Here is a 13,837-nt window from a genome sequence, read left to right as displayed (position 1 = left end):
GTATAGAATCCTGGTACTTCATGTCAGATACAAAGGAGTTTATCAGACAAGGGAAACTGGAAGTATTATCCAATGATAATCTGAACGCAATCATGGGGTTTAATGTTATTGCGTGATAGACTACCACATGCAATTTCAGGCAATGGGAAGTCAGTTCGAACACAATTCGAATTCACGTAAATTCGCTGAACTAGCAAATTCATGTGAATGCGTTCTGGCCCCACTTTCTTTTCATTAGAAATTAAGAGAAATTCCTCTCGTGTGATAAACTTCAAACACTTCTGTTTCCCCCACTGGAGGCCATCAGAGATGACACTGCTGTTCACTGCATGGGTCCAGGATCCTATTGTCTTACTGATTCATTTGTAGTCTTGTGGACTGTACATACAGCCCCCAAAGAGTGGCACAATGCCACCTTTTCCTAGCCAGATCACGGTTGCAGCAACCTCACACCGTGGGCCTGATCCAGCCTTTCAAGGGCACAAAAAGGAGCTGCAAAAAGCAGCCCATTTTTACTCCCTCAAAAGAGCACCATAGCCACGTTGTTGTGGCTATATGGCCCTCCTTCAGTGGTGCATCATATGGAGGAGCGCCATGATGTCACATGCCATGTGGAGCATCGCATATATTATATGTTGCTTACGTGGAGATTAAAAGTCTACATATATCTGTTTATTATATTCTATATCCAATTTGCCAGTAGGCTTCTTCTTGGACTTCTCCAAAGAAGAGAGACCACAGAGACTGTCTGGAGACTCCAGGGAAAAAGAGGTTGTTGCCTTGGAGAGGCGCCGCCACAATAAAACAACAACCAGAAATGGAGGAAAAGGCCACAGCTTTATTTAACAAATAGCAAACAATGTAGGGTTGGCCCAAAACATGAGGTCAGGATCTGGAATATCGAACAACCCACCGGTTGATCAATGAACTGAAAATGCCTGGACATGGCCAGGCCTCGGGATGACCTAGGGGCTCAGAAATGCCATCTCGCAGACATGTAACCATCCAATCGCATGTTTCCCAAGAAGCCCCTAGTCACTGGGCGACACTATCACGCTGTGGCTCCCGCAGTGGCCACAATGTATGCCCTCAGTGCACCCGGGTTCCAAAGGACTCCCAATCCAGTGCTCCGCAGCCCTGGAAACCACGCCCACCATATCATGACCTATGCTGCCACCTCATAGTTGTGACAGACAAAGCACCAACCCCAGGGAGGAAGGGTGGGAGAGCTGAGCTAAAATGGCACAGAGCACCATGCCATGTGGCCTTAAATAGACCCATGTAAAGGGGAGGAGCCGGGAGGGTAGCAGCCCCACCCCCTCAGGCAGCCAACCAATCATCTGCCTGGAGGAACGGGGGCTACCAGCGAGAGGTCCTCCCACCACCCAGAGAGGCCTCTCTGAAGCGGAAGTCACTCCCCCGGCCCCTCCACCAACCAATTAGAAGGCACGACCGCCCCAGCAAGGCATGCTGGGGTGCAATGGGCCCCAAAGGGGCCAAAGATGTGGTGCAGCTTCCCTGGCGGCAACGCAGCTCGCCTGGTAAGTCTGGTGGCTGTGCTCTGTTTTTGCTGCTGCCTTGGACCTCTCCTTCCTTAGTTGGACTCAGCTCTTTACAAGATTAATGCCCTGTCTCAGATGCTTTGCTTCAGTATACAGTGGGCCCAAGATGTCTGCTGGGGTTTGATTCCAGAACACCCCCCCCCCCATGGATACCAAAATCCATGGATGCTCAAGACCCATTATAAACAGTACAACGGTATGCCTTATATAAAATGGCAAAATCAATTGCTTTTGGGAATATATGTTATTTTTGAATGTTTTCAAGGCATGAACACTTGAATCCATGGATAAAAAATTCATGGATATGGAGGGCTGACTGTACAAAGGTGAGGTCGTGACCTTTTGCCTGACAGAGATAAGAGTTTGTTACTTTCCTTGACCATCTGTGTTTTGACCATCCACCTGTCTGTTTATTGTACTGGTTGTTTTTAATAGCTATTGTCCTTTCAGCCTAATACAGAAGGATGTGTTTTCCAGAGGAGGGAGAGGATGCACAGATTCAGGGAGCAACCATTAGAGTCATACAGGGCAGAGGGAGAAATGGAGAGCGGAGACAATTAAAATATCAAGGGAAAGGGAGCATAAGAAGTTGTGTGCTGTCCCCAAACTGTCTTCCAGCTCAAATTCCATGGATAGACTTGATGACAGCCACCCCACCCCCAGGTTGAACATGCCAGATCTGTGAATAATGAAACAAGTGCCTGTAAGGACTTGATCCTGGATGAACATGCTGACCACTTCTGGATTGCTTGGTGAGGACACATGAGAGTTCCTTCTCAGTGGTTACTCCCACCCTTCTGGAACTCCCTTCCACTGGAGGCTAGGCTGGCCTCCCCATGCTTGCCTTTCATCAGCAAACATTTGTATTTAAACAAGAGTTTAATATATAATGTTACCAGGGTAGTTTTTTATGGAGTATATGTGTTTTACTGATGTCTTTTAACTTGGGTATATTTTTATGAAATCTTACACTGCTTTTAGATTATTTTGACTGTTTTAAATTTTATTGTAATGTGTTTTTTAAAAAATGTTTTTATCTGTGAGCCACCTTGGGTCCCTTCTGGGAGAATGGCAGCAAATAAATAAATAAATAAATAAATAAATAAATAAATAAGACAGAGACCTGGTTGGAAAAGTCTCATCTCATCTTTGCCCATCAACATTCTCTGTGCAGCAGCAGGCAAGACCTGGGAGGTGAAGTCGCAGTGACCAATTGTGATTGTATCCACCTGACTAGATGCCCTCTCCCACAGTCTACTTGTTTTGAGTGTATATACACCTAAAGGTGGATAGCCCGGGCAGAATAGAGATTCTGTTGGTGTATCACCCACCCCACTGCTCAAAGTCTCCCTTCTTGAGCTCTGGAACACAGACAGCTTTGGTCACCTTGGTGGATGACCAACACAGAAAACTGGACAGGGTGACTGTGTCTCTATTAGTTCTGCTGGATCTCTAAGTGGTGTTTTATACCACTGACCACAGTATCATTCTGGGTAACCTCACTGGGATGGGACTTTGAGGTACTGTTTTACAGTGGCTCCATCCCTTCCTGGAGAGGGCCTTTTCTGTGGCTGCTCCTAGACTCTGGAATTCCCTTCCCTGGGAGGCCAGAATGACCCCCATCTTGTTGTCCTTCCATTGGCAGGCTAAGATTTTTTTTATTATTCAAATGGGCTTTTTAAAGTAGAAAATCTTTGAAGAACAGGGTGTTTGTACTGTTTGAAGGGTGTTGTACTTTTTCGTGGTGTATTGTTTTTAAATTAATTTTAAGTGTTTTTATCTTTTTTAAAAAAATCTGTATTTTATTCTTTTAATGAGTGATCTGTTTTAATACTGTAATAATTTGATTCTATTTTAATGCTCTCTTTTGTAGTTTTCAATTGAACTGATTTTTAAAATTGTAAACACTCTGAGTCCCATTTTTTGGGGAAAGGAGGGATATAAATGAATATAATAATAATAATAATAATAATAATAATAATAAGTTTGACTGGTTAGGTTTTTAAATTGATTTCATATATCCCCCCACAATGTATGTGTGTGTTTCAGTACAGAAAGAGTCAGATTAGTATCTCTCTCTTTCTGATGTTGTCTTTGCTGAACAGATAATAAAACACCCACTACCAGATTCCTTCATTCAAAGACCCAATGATTCTAACATAGTTGTGCTTAGTAGATTACCCATATGATTGCATCCATTGTATTCCTACTTAGGGAAAATACGTGACTGAAAGAAACTGGAATGGCAACAATAAAAATATTCACAGTAGTAACAGAATTTAGTGCCATTTTCTCTTTCTTGCCAGCACTGCTTGGTGTGATGTGAACATAATATTTCCTTCCCTGCAAACATCTTCCCCTACTAATACATTGAGGAGGCTCTCTTTCTCACTTTACAGTTGGATGGTTGAGGCTACCACAAAGCACATTTAGATAATTAAATGGAGGTGGAGGAGTTGGTTTTGGAAATCAAAGTGGGCATAGGATTTAAGGCTTGGAAGGGTAAACCAGGAATTCTTCTTGGATTTTAATCTGAAGTAGAAAAGAATTGAGAATTCACTGAGCTCTTTCTCTGAGGTAAACATTCTTCCTGAAGCATTCTTGCAAACAAGAACCCAGTAAATTTTTGCTGGCATTTGAAATCTCTTCAATAAATTTTGCAAGGAAGCTTAGTTCTTCTTGGTTACTAGTTTCAGTTGCCAGCCAAGTACAACTGTGATAAGTTCACTTAAGATTCAACATCCACACATTTGGAGGCTTATTCTAATTCATAAAGTTTTTTTGTAGTTGAACAAGCACAAATAACAGATGCCTCTGGGGCGATAAGAAAGAGCACAGTATATGTAATGAACCCAGTGATGCATAATGCAAGGCAAATATGCTGATCAGTTGCTTTCTATGAAAATTTCCAATATCTTTCAAAATATTGTACAGCTAGCTGTTAAATGCTTAAATAAATACACAAGGTATTTACCAATCCTGGAATTCACAAGGACCTTATTCAGAGAGATAGAAGACCAAAGCACATATTCACATGGAACAAACGTTTAAATTACAGGTTTCTGATAATACTGAACCATGAGATTATAATTTATATTGCTTTCCATGAAAACATTATTTACCCAGAAAAATGTTACATGTTATACTTCCAGCTTTTAGTAAAAAATATAATTAATATAACCAATCATATATTTTGAGAGTTTTTATATACAGAAATGTCAACCTAACTTCTTTTTCACAGTTAGAAAGTTGCCTGCAAATTGAAATTGCTAGGTTCTGATTCCATAATGTACCAAGCTATCTACTCAATTACAATTCTTGGAAATATCAAAATGTACATTAAAATGTTACCCTGCTTTTGTATTATTCTTTTAAAAATTGGCAATGATTTCAAGGAGAAACTGGAGGCCTATATGCTTTGCTGTATTACAGGAGCAAAACACGGAGTTTTAACAAGTACTGGGTGAGCTGTATAGAAAATGTATCAACTCTCTGTTTTCAGGATTTTTTTAAAAAAAGTTCAGAAACGTAGAAAAAGTATTTGTGGATCTAACAGTAACCTTCAGTTTCTGCTTGTGGACCCAAATGGTAAATAAAATAAAATGTCAAGTGGCTCCTGCCAAACACACACACACACTTACTTTTATTTGAAATAAAGCTGAATTTCTTTTGCAGACCTATTTTATTGAGCATGCAAGGGGATCTTGCAGTACCTTTGAGACTAATTGCAAAAGAATGCATCTGAGGAAGAAGAATTAAGTCTATGAAAGCTCATGCTGCCAACTTCTTTCTTTCACTTAGTGTCAAAGGTTCTACAAGATCTCTCTACAAACTGTGCAAAAAAAAAAAATGGTAGCATAAGCTTTTGCAGACTTAGGGCAGAAGGGCATGAAAGAGCAGCCCAAGCCCACTCCAGCACCAAATGGGTCAGAACCCTGCTGACCACATGGCCTGCTCCCAAGGTGGACTGTGAACACTGGAGCCAATCAGCACCTCCAGGACACAGCATATTCCAACTCCTTTTTTTGCCCAGGACCAGAGTGTAGCTTTGGCAAGGCTTCCAGACACTTTGGAGGTGTATGTAATCTAAACGCCATGCCTCCAAAGTGGACAGAAGCCACTTCATTTTGACTGTCTGTTTCACCTCTTAGTCTGCTTTGTCACACGCATGGAAAATAGGCTCTTATTTTCACTTTACAGTTGGAAGTAGACCAAGTCTTGAAAAACACATGCTACAACTGTTTTTGCACAGTTATGGGTTGTCCGCATGGGCCAAATGGCCTAGCTTCCACCTGGCCTTGTGTCCAATCTTGCCTGTGAATACATGGGTCCAGAGGACACAGATGGAGAGGATCTGGTCTGACGGATCAAGTCTGACCACAGGATAGAGAGACTTTGTCCCAGGGTAAAATGGCCCTGGTTTTCTGCTGAGCTTCTAAGAAACTCCACAGCAAAACTGGGCTGAACAGACAGCCCCTCCCATGCTCCTTATCTTTCTGGCATGTGATCCATCTCAGAAGCCCCCCAGTGACCCAGCCTGATGCAGAAACATGGGTGCTACATGGATGTAGCCAGGTGCTCCATTTCCATGTGAGATGGGGTGAGAGGAGTGCCAGAAATGCCAGAAATGTAAGGAGTAGTCCTAGGTCCTGGGCCAGTGTGGGAACAGGTGTGTGAATACCCCCCCATACACATGCTGACCTAGGGACTAACCCAAATGAGCTCTAGGATAGCATGGGATCAGCCTGTGCTATCCAGCCCTGTCTGCTGAGGCCCTTAGCCTCAAAGGTGCTGTAAGATCCATTAGCATACTGATATTCTAGAGTAACATGCCTATGTCTCTAAATTCTACTTCGTTCAGTTTGTGTCTTGAAGAAAATTGACCTAATTTCTCGATCTAATTTCTCAGCTTATTTAATGGACTAGTATGCAGTTATCCTTCGAGGATGTTGCTGTCCTCAAGCAAGCAGGGATCACCAGCATTGAGGCCATGCTATTGAGGACGCAGCTACGCTGGGCAGGACATGTTTCTAGGATGAAGGACCATCGCCTCCCCAAAATAGTATTCTACAGTGAACTCACCACGGGTCGGCATAAGAGGGGCACCCCAAAGAAGAGATACAAGGACTCCCTGAAATAACATCTCAGGCTTGGCCAGATAGATCACCAACAATGGTTCTCCCTGGCCTCGCATTGGGAGGCATGGAGACGCACTATCCATGATGCTGCAGCCTTCTTCGATAGCTCACGCCAAATGAGCCTCGAAGAGAAACAACAACGCAGAAAGAACCGCAACCTGGAAACATCACCTAAGAAGACTTTCTGCTGTGCTTTCTGCAACCGGACCTGTTTATCCCGAATTGGCCTTTTTAGTCACCAACGCACTTGTACAAAGCGCGGGATGAGTCCTTCCTGAATCTTCGTTCATGAAGCAAAGCCAAAGATGCAGTTATCCTTTAGTTGGCGCACTTCTTCAAAATGTGTGATGATGTGTAATATAATTGTTATCCAATCCTCCATCCCCCCCACTACACTACATAAAGGTTTCTGACAGGAGTACTCTTCACCCATTGGTTGCTCCACCAAGGCCTTCATGAAGTTTTCCCACTGTTCCTAACAACTTAAAGTTCCATTTGTCACCAAGAGTAACCTTTGAGTGCCATTCCCCCTTATTCCTGTAATGTCTCTAAAACAAGCAACTGTTCTATGCAAACCCAGATGTAGCCCTCCACATATGTTTTTAACTGGGAAAGAGCATACTTGAGATCTGCAGCTCCTCCCTCCCTGTGATTGTTTCTTATTTCCTTTAGCTCACTATAGCAGCAAAAAAAGATCTGAGAAAGCAGGCTGGAACCTTAATACTTTTAGTTGGGTTCCCATCAAAACTCCAGCCTATCTTTAGAAATTTTCAAAACGGGGCTCTGAACAGGCTTGGAAGTCGGAAGCCCTACATGATTCTGAAGATCAAACAGAATCAGCAGGATGGTAGTCACACCTCAGACAAGCAGAATTGTAACAAAGGCAGCATTTTTCATCAGGCCGGAAAAGGGAACAAGCATAAGGATGAACGTTTGGCAACAGACCTACAACTCTAAGCCTGAAGGGGGAATTTTTAGTTTGTTCATCTTAGCTCAGTTCAGCCAGCTGGAAATATGTTACACTGTTCAAACCTCAGCCTTTCCCTCCAGATTTTTGAACAAAAGAAAGTCACGGAGATCATGATGTGTGAAAGAAAGAAAGAAAGAAAGAAAGAAAGAAAGTTTTTTCTTCTTCCTCTGGACTGTTAATTTTCAAATGCAATAGAACATTGATTTCTTTTGGTGCACAAGCATGCTTTTTTTTTCTTTTTAAAACAACATATAATTATAGTTCAAAAGACTTATACACACACCTAATTTATCTACTGTTTCCCATTTCTGTTTTGTCAGAATAAACAGGCAATTTGACAAGCAGCCTTAAACAATAGTCAAACACAGTTCTCTCTCCAAAAGCAATGCATGAAACTCGCTGCTTAGTGTAGGGATACAGTATTCACCACACTCGTTGGAGATGTGAAATTTCCAGACATTTTGAAGTCATGGCTGGGGAGGTTGGTTCTTTTTGATGCAGGAGGGGGGGAATGAGATATTCTGATTTCTAACAGTGAATATATGCAATAATGTTTTATATAAAGTCTAAACTGATTGCACTGCTTTAGCAATACAAAATGTTTCATTCATAACTAAGTCATAAAATGGTACTGTTTAGCATATTAATGAAACTTGAAAACATAAAAACCTACATTATATATAAGCATAGCTGTGAATATGCACTCTACTGGAGAGAGATCACATAACTGCTCTAGCCTGTGAGATCTAAACACATATCTTAGGAGTTTTTGCCATCCGAGAAGGAGAGGGGAAATGAGGAAGAAACCCCACAAATGTAAACAAAATAACATGTTATTTTGAGAGAAGCAGTCTCACACAGTCACATTCTTCAGGATTAGCCTAGCAGCATATGTGGATATAAGCCTTGATCTGGCACTGAAAATATTGAACTTTTTAGTTGGTATAGTGCTAATTTACCAAGCAATGGAAGTGCCACCCCCCCCCCCCCCATGGTGGTTCATGATTAGCTGCCAAAATACAACTTGGAGTTGAATGTTATGTCTACAATATTCACAGGGATTATTTGTCTCTAATTATATCCAGTTAAAACATTTATATATCATTCATACACTTAGTTCCTGGCTCTTGAGTGAGTAAAATCTTCTTTTTTATTTTTTAATAAGAGATATCACACTCACTCCAATAGAATGTGGAAGAACTGGTTTTTCATTGTTGTTTCTGGCTTTATCCCATGTCTTTACATCATTGTTTGACACAATTTCTTCACAACTCTGTTTGACTTCTTGAAAAGCATCTGCTACTACTTTTTTTCTTCAAATCCTTCTTCAATTCTTCAATTGCCTTCTTCAAACAATTCTAGCAACTCATAAAAGACTGTTACATGTTAACTAGGAGTAGTTATCTTTCTAATGTTTTGGTCTCACATACTTGGAGATGCCTTCAGACTACATTTTAAAACTATAGATTGGGTCTTTGCATTGGTTGATTGGTTGAGCAATCACTGAGTAGTCTAAAGACAGGGCAAGGCTTCAAAAGACCAGTCAGCATTAATTCATCATTATTTTATTATAACCCCCCCCCCCCCAACATCTGGACATTTATGGCCCAAACAAAATATAACCTTGGCATCCACATAATCGGATGATTTTTTTCCCCTTATCAAGAAAGCAAATACACATTGGGGCTTCTGACAACCTACAGTGGAGGCTCTCTATCCTGCTTTGATATTTTATTCATCTGAATTTTCCCCAAAGTTTTAAACGTAATGGGGAGAGAGGAACGTATATATATCTGAATCTCACTGACTTCCTGAAATACATCCTATTATAAAAGGAAAACACTGCCACTAAACTTTACTGCTTCTTCCTCTGCATAAGAGCCAAGATAACCTGAACATGCAGGGGAAAAACATAATCTCTTTTGGAGCCAGTTTGCAACCTCATGTAGATGACCTTTCGGTAGGATATAAATATTAAATATCAATTTTAAAATGCTCAGAACATAATAAGAATCAGATAGGTCAAGACTGGTCAAGAACCTTCTTTGTACCTTTTTTTTTTTGGCATTTAATTTCCATTGGAGGATTTCCTCTATTAAATGAAAGGACATCATGTACCACTTAAGTCCAAATATTTCAACATGATGCACATGGACAAAACAGAAAGTATACACAATAGACAGATGGAAAATAGACAAATTCACATGAACAGATATTAGGCTGGACTAATAGGGAAGGCTTGCATTAATCAGTGAATGAATGAGCGGTGACTCTAATTTAATATATTCTCTTCTGGAATGATTGAAATGCTTTTAAAGATGAGTCCTTATGTGTTTTATGAAAATGCTAGTGCATGGCATTCAGTAAAATTCTAATGCTAGATGTCAAACCTGAAGACTTTTAAAATCAGACCAAAAAAAATCTAGTAGAAGTTTAGATTTTTTAAAATAAACTTTTCTCCAGCTGGACCCCAGAAGCCTGCTGCCTTCTTAATAATGGTATTCTTTTCTGTATTGACCACAATAATAGAAATGGTTTTGCCAGGTGGTTGCGATGGTACATTGCAACACTACCTGCTACATTTCGGCATTACCTATGGTGAGGTGAAATAAGGTTTCATGGCCTGGTGCTTGCTTGCTTTCCCGGTACCCGTTAGTAGATCTTTAAAGTTTATTTTTCTTTGAAATACAACAGTGGGAAAACCAATAACACACTTGCACCATTAAAACTATGCAAGTGGCCCTAAGGTGACAATTCTCAAACCTTTTTCTGTAATTTAATACCTTTAAAGTCAGTGGAACTGTTATACAGGAAGCCATCTGATGCATATTGTTAATACAGAGGAGTTTGTACTTCTCCTGACAGTGCTAAAAAGTTCTGAAAAGAACTTACAGAACAGGAAATTCTTTCATGTAAACCACAGTTCTCCGTCATTAGGATGTGTGGGCTGACTTCCATTCCTCAATTTAGAATCCAAAAGATGGAGGTCTGCAGGGTGACAGGTGGTTTGCCCTATCTTATTCTCCCACAAGCAGGCAATTATCGCTCTGCTCAGAATTTTGTCCAGTACTTTTCTAACCTATTTCAGAACACTTTCAAACACAAACAACATGAATCCAGGAGCTCCTTCACTCTTGACTTCAAAGTACAAAAAAACGCTTAGCTTAGAACAACAAACATTGATTGCCATTTCATTCATAATCCATTTGAGCCTGGAATTAAAACTAAACCTCGTGATTTAGACAGGTGAATCTATGGCAGCCATTTAACAACAATGGAAGATAACATGAAACCAAAGCATGTTTGCAATAGATCACTGGACATTAATGAGCTACCACTAATCCTTATTTAATTTGAATGGGAATGAGTTTTGATGAAGGCACATAAATGGAAACAGTAGCTTCTTGGCATGCTTTTGTTTTATCATTGCACAGCAGTTTCTCATGGAATAATTTTTCAGCTATATCATATAATAAAGCTGGGAAGCCTCAGTAACTGTAGCACTGCTTGATGGTTTTATTATTTTTGTTGGGGGATGGGGGAGTTTATTAAAATCACTTCAAACCAGTGACTATAACTGTGCATTTATACTTTCTTAAGCATTTGGACCTAATGCATATGACAAGGGAGGACTGAAGTATGCTGGGTTTTTAACTGCAACTCATTCATGCTAATGTATTGCATGTGTGAATGGCTACGTAGCTGTAGGATAACTATGGAAAGACAATCAGTATAAAGAATGATGGCAACCAAGTGATAGCTGGAAATCAGGTTCACTATGGCCCTCTCCAGACGGGCCTTACGTGACGTCCTCGTCACATGCTAAGGTTGCCTCAGGGCGCTCCGCCCACATGAGGCCTAACCCTAGCACGTGATGAGGGCGTAATCATGGCGGCCTCCCGTCCACATGGGGGCCGCCATGATTACATCACATGCAGGCCTTCTCCAAACAGAGCGGCACATGTGTGAAGCCCTTGCGCCATCCCAGGCCGCTTACGGTGGCCTAGGCACAGTGCTGGAAGGAGCTCTGAAATGGAGCTCCTTATGCAGCAACGCCTCATTCCTGCAGCCACCAAATGGCTGTGGGAACAAAGCTGGGAGAAAGGGGCCAAGTGGCCCCTTTCTCACCTGGCTGCGGCTCCCGGGGTGTCCTGGGGCATGAAGCCCCAAGGACACCCCTTTTCAGGACCAGGGAGAAGCAGTATTTTGCCGCTTCTCCCTGGTTCCGAAAAGCACCGGATTGGGGCCTTTGGGCTGCCGCTGTGGCTGCCCTGGTCCCAATCCGTGCTTCAATGAAGCGGATGCAGGCTGCCCCAAAATGGGTGGTCTGTACCCCACCTGTATTTGCCTTTAATGCAGATGGACAATGCATCCTTCTAAGCTTTTTTTTTTTTGTGTGTGTGTGGCTCTTAACCACCCAGACTCCCTTTAAAAATGGTTTGTAGATTTAAGTATCTGAACATGCAAAGTCTGCACTATACTAGATATTGTAAGGTGGAACTCTGCTAACTGTTTGTTTAGAAGTGAAATGAAAAAAGTCCTTTCCTTGTGTGGCTCCCCTCTGCACCCTCAAAATGATTATGTCTGATGGACATGGTGGGGAGAGCAAGGAACAAAAAATGAACAAACAAACAAAAAAAACCCTATTACTTCGGCCCAAGACCGATGGCCCAAAAGCGGTGTGGTGGCAGTGATACTAGGGTTCCGGACTGCGCAGTAACCATACGGTCCTGAACCCTAGTGTGTAATGGCGACGGCCTAATCGTGGCATCCTGTCCACATGGGTGCCACCATCCTGACATAAGGGACATGCAGCATCCACACGTCGTTGCATGTTGCTTACGTCACGAGTGCACCAGTGGTTCACGTAATGAGTGCACCGCAAAAAGAATACGGAAAAACCGGGGTTTTTTTTTACTCCAGAGAGATGTCGCATGGTTTGGCAGCTGCAGCATCCTTTTTGAGTTAAAATGGGCGCCTGCAGACCACCATTTTCGGGCGGTCTGTCTCCGGACAAAGTTTTCTCCTCACCCTTTCCACTGGCAATTATTTGGTCATTTTAGAGAAGGGGTAGAAAAATGTGAGTTGAGGGGAGACTTTCTCCCTCCTGAGAAGGATATCTTTGAAAATGACACAAAGAGGATCTCACAGCAGGCAGAAAACTAAATAAGTTATTCATTCTCTACAGTAGTAGTGAATAAAAAGAGCAAATCCCTAGTTCATACATGCAGGCACAGATTCACACAGACACATATGACACAATAAGGTTCCTATAAAATATATGACACAATGAGTAAAATGAGTGAGAATGAAAATTTGTACAGCTGGACATGTTTGAAAAATAACAGGATATGTTTGTGTGGTGAATATATATGTGTGTGTGTGTGTGTGTGTACCTTCATGTCACTTGTAGACTTATGGTGACCCCATGAACATCCTCATATTCACATACACATGCTTTACACATACCCATGTGTAAAAATCTACAGGATAATATGTAGGGTAGATACATATTTTATACTGGAATAGCTTTGGCTAGAGTATTTGAAATTACTTACATGTCAAATTATGAATGAATGGCTAGCAAATATGGAAAATTCCACAGTATTGATGAAACTGGCTAATGGTATCTATTACGAGAGCTAAACTCTTATTAAATTTTTAGTTTATTATTTAATAAACTTTTATCTTAAAAATAAAAGGTTTTATTTTAAAAGTTTATTAAAAATGGGGATTGAATGGGGATAACGAGGAGCAAGCCAGTGAGTCCTTTTTGCATGGGCTTCTGGTGGCTAACTATCTTGATTGCCAAATGGCCACATTGATGTTTTGGTCCTAAATTGAAAAGATAATGAATCAATGAGAATGATAAAATAATAATTGGGAATGTGATAAATGTTATATAATTTTTCTGGAGTTATACATACAGCATAGCTCAGATTGTGAACCATTACTCTGTTACTCCTAACATAGTTTCTTTGTTTAAATTATCTTAAGTGTTTGTTTGATTGATTTTAAAAAAAAACATATACACACACACTCTTCATCTAATCTGAGATTATTATTTTTACAGTTAATTTCCAATCATGTTGTCACTGCTAGGCACTGGCTGATTTACATGAAGCACACACAAATTACTGAGATCTGTAATGATACTTACTATTGTT

The 13,837-nt window shown here is 41.0% G+C and overlaps 1 protein-coding gene across 1 annotated transcript in view; it reads right to left on the bottom strand.

The window, feature by feature from the left end:
* The window catches only part of LOC149313891 (low-density lipoprotein receptor-related protein 1B-like), a 734,124-nt gene that overhangs the window by 379,741 nt on the left and 340,546 nt on the right, over window positions 1-13,837 (bottom strand). The gene's annotated exons all lie outside the window — the stretch shown is intronic.

Source organism: Sceloporus occidentalis, unplaced genomic scaffold, assembly GCF_023333645.1.
Source record: "Sceloporus occidentalis isolate IW3139 unplaced genomic scaffold, rSceOcc1.0.p SCAF_4, whole genome shotgun sequence".
Lineage (NCBI taxonomy): Eukaryota > Metazoa > Chordata > Lepidosauria > Squamata > Phrynosomatidae > Sceloporus > Sceloporus occidentalis.
This window is presented reverse-complemented; position numbering and strand designations above follow the sequence as displayed.